Raw genomic sequence first — 4,025 nt, forward strand, 5'->3', positions numbered from 1 at the left:
AGCTTCTGTCACTTTTTCTTAGTCTCAACTCTGTGATGGTCTATCTGTTGATCACGACGAGTAAAAAACGCGTCTGTGCCACCTATCGGAGATCCCGATCCGTTTTTTCCCGTAACTCCTGTTGCCGATTCAGACGATCAAATCTTTTGATCTCTCTAATACAGTGTCAGCGTCTCAAATTCTAGCCGACCTTGCCAACGGTGGAGTTAACGTTGAACTTATTTCTTCTTCTGATATCAGTGAGTGCAGAAATGAATTTTCGAATGATTTGTGGAACAGCCAGCTTTCGTCCGTGTTTAATGTCCCGTACGATTGTATACATGCAAGGTGAAGATAACAAACAGTGATCAATCTCATAACTCCTACAAGCAATACAAATTAGATAGTTGGGCAAACACGGACCCCTGGACACACCAGAGGTGGGATCAGGTGCCTAGGAGGAGTAAGCATCCCCTGTTGACCGGTCACACCCGCCGTGAGCCCCATATCCTGATCAGGTAAACGGAGTTATTCGCAGTCAAAATCAGTGTGCCAAGAACGGCTTAACAATCGGTATGAAACACGTCAGACAGCATTTGACCCAATGCGAGGTTGTATTGACGAACTAGATCGTTATAACGACCATAGAATTTGCGAAATGCTGACTTCAATCGAGACTGTTGAAATCCCTGTACCATCAACTTGTTTGTCAGTAGCTTACCTCGATTTAAAAACTGACTATACCCAGAACAAGCTCTTGCATATCGAATCAGTTGAGATATATAAACACCATATGCAGGTGATAATGGAGTATTGCTACATAAATGTGGGAAGTTGACGATGGAGAAGCTGAAATCATCCCGTTTGTCATACAGTTGAGTTGTTAGTTTGCCGTTAATGTCTACTTTCAATAAAATATCCAAGTATGAAGCAGAAGTGGACGACTCTGTGGTGTCCTTTATTTCGAGCTCACAGGGATATATCAAATCGACATATGAATGAAAGCTATCATTATTAATAGACAAAACGTCATCGATATATCTAAAAGTCGAATTGAAGGTCACAGTGAGAGATTACATAAAAAGGCCCAAAATTTTTCTCTCTATAAAATGTGTCTGGAATTAACCTTAATCAGTGTTTTTAGAAAGTGAAATATATGCCACGTATAATATGTGAAGAAAATCAGAATGATATTCCTAATTGGATAGCATTATGACATCATGAATAAGACATTTCCCGCCTTTTTTTTCAAAATAAGCCTGAATACTGTCAAATGTCATACAGATTATTGCTCAGGAAAAGATGTGCGCATTTGTCGAGCAAAATAAAAATGATATATATTGTGTATTATTTTAAGATGAAAATCATACTTAAATATGAATTTGCTCGACGCATGCGTTGTATTTTTTCTGAAAGGAAAACCACCTGAAATTGTGGATGTTTTCATTGAAAATGGCATTTCTGCAATTTTATGCCGACTTCTAGCTCTCGTCATGTGACACAAACCATTTTGCTGACCAAACTGAGCGGATTTTGGGTTTGGTAATCCATTCCTTATTTGAAGTGAAATCATCGATATTTTGGGCCAAATGACTTTAGAAACTGTACCTACTTCTTTGTTACTTCACTACATTAGAATTTAATAGGGGAAAAAATTCACATCGTGGAGATGTAGATGAATAAGTCTTATTTACAATTAACATCCCCGTAGGGATCCGGGTTAGATTGATTTTATATTGTTTAACGTTCCGCTCGAGAATTTTTCACCGATGTACAAACGTCACCATTACCGGTGAAGGGCTGCAAAATTTAGGCCCATCCTCAGCGCCACGGCCTTTGAGCAGGTAGTGATCTTTATCGTGCCATACCTGCTGTGACTCGGGGTCTCGGTTTGTGCGGTCTCCTCCTAAGGATAGCCCCCATTTAGTAGCCTCTTAAGACAAGCAAGAATACTGACCAGATCCCCACGGGATTCCGCCTCAGTACCCTTTGCTTGTCGTCAGAGGCGTCTAAATGGGGGCTATCCTTCGGATGAATCCGCGAAAACCGAGGTCTCGTGACACAGCAAGTGTGGTACGATAATGATCCCTCCCTGCTTTAAAGCCGTAAGCACCGAGCATAGATCTAAATTCTGCAGGAGGAGTAAGCATCCCCTGTCGACCGGTCACACCCACCATGAGCCCTATAATTTGATCAGGTAAACGGAGTTATTCGTAGTCAAAATCAGTGTGCCACAAACGGTTTAACAATTGGTACGAAACACGTCAGACAGCATTTGACCCAGTGATAGGTTGTGTTGGCAAACTAGGTCGTTATAACGACCTTGTAACTTGCGAAATGCTGACTTTAAACGAAAAACTAGCATATGATGGGGAGGCTTGTACAAAATTCCAGCAATTACCAAACTAGCGAAGAATAATTGAGAACATTTGCCTGGAGGTACGTTTGAAAACCGAAATGAATTGGTAAAAATTACAAACAAGAGGTCCATAGGCCTTATCGGTCACCTGAACACTAGTGAAAAGGTATCGCCACTCCCAAGTGTTAGGGAATCTAAAAAGGGAATCTAGAAAAAAATGTCCTCTTCTGAATATCTAACCTTAATTCTACTGTTCAGCAACAGTGTAAAACAAGATTATATCTTGTTTAACGTCTCTCTCTCTCTTGAAAATATTTCATTCATATGGAGACGTCTCCAAGACCAGTGAAGGGCTTCAAATTAGACCTTTACTTGGCGCTTACGGCTGTAGCGGTTAGCCGGGTTCGATCGCCGTTGGCCAGATAGCTCAGTTGGTAGAGCACCTGACTTGAGATTCAGAGGGCCCGGGTTCGAATCCCGGTCTGGTCCGTTGCATTTTCTCCCTTCCTGTTACATTTGGTGCTGTAGACCAGCCCCTGGAACTGACAGGTGAAAATGCCTTCCAGGGGATAAAGATCCTGGGTTGATGTCTTCAGGTGTGAAGACATTTAAGGAGGGAGGAATGTAGCGGTCAGCCGGGTTCGATCGCCGTTGGCCAGATAGCTCAGTTGGTAGAGCACCTGACTAGAGATTCAGGGGGCCCGGGTTCGAATCCCAGTCTGGTCCGTTGCATTTTCTCCCTTCCTGTTACACGGCCATGGAGCAGTGAGGGTTCTTTAGCGTGCCACACCTACTGTGACATGGGACATCCGAGTACGAATCCCGGCCATTCGCATGTGGGGCGGAGGCCACTGCGGCGGTATGTAAAACAAGATCTGTTCTTACAACTTCAATGTCTTTAAAAGTGCATACACTGATGAAAGGTTTACATAATATAATAGGTGTATTAACATTAAAAGATATGAAGAATTTGGTCCCATTCGAGAGTCAAAACTCAGGGTTGTGAAATTCACTGTTTTGTGTACATACTTTTCTGCTATTCCTAAGTATACATTTAGATTTTATACGGTATCTGCAAACTTACACCTAAACACTATATAGTAAGTTTGGCTCTAGCCTGGGGTCAGAACCCCTACCCCAGGGATCATGAAATTTTGGTAGAAGCCTTCCTGCTCTTCGTCATTATGCATTTACTTTTTCTCACAGGGGCTAAGCCCGTTTTGGGCCCGAACTCTGTGATACCATAAATATAGAAAGGGGTCTAACTTTGACACAGATAAAAAACTAACCACTCGCTTCAAATGCTAAAAAATCTTAAACTAGGTAAGCTATGCGTAATTTGTCGTTTTACTTGCATAGATTAATGTTTTGACTACTTGCATGCCAAATTGCAAGTCAATGGTTCTTAAAATAACAAAGATATACGTCATCGTTCTCTCGATTTCACTTGTTTATTTTTACTAGCCTAAGGACATTTACCGGTCCAGGTCAAGGAGTCGTTTCTCGCCTATGACAGCAGCGAAATTCAGACTAGTATGGAAGTTTTCGGACCTGTCAATTAAAATTTCACATCAATTATACGCTACTTACTTCCTCATATTTTAATAATGTTCTTCGTGTAGACGTTACACGACTTATTTTTCCTCAGCAGCATCAACTGTTGACAAGAGCTGCCGTTTTAATGAAC

The 4,025-nt window shown here is 41.6% G+C and overlaps 1 non-coding gene across 1 annotated transcript; it reads left to right on the top strand.

Annotated features, from left to right (window-relative positions):
* Positions 1-2,754: 2,754 nt before the first annotated feature.
* On the top strand, positions 2,755-2,827 carry Trnas-uga (transfer RNA serine (anticodon UGA)). Its single transcript has one exon. It is a non-coding gene; the product is annotated as a tRNA-Ser (tRNA).
* The last annotated feature ends 1,198 nt before the right edge of the window (positions 2,828-4,025 follow it).

This window comes from Ostrea edulis, chromosome 9, assembly GCF_947568905.1.
Source record: "Ostrea edulis chromosome 9, xbOstEdul1.1, whole genome shotgun sequence".
NCBI lineage: Eukaryota > Metazoa > Mollusca > Bivalvia > Ostreida > Ostreidae > Ostrea > Ostrea edulis.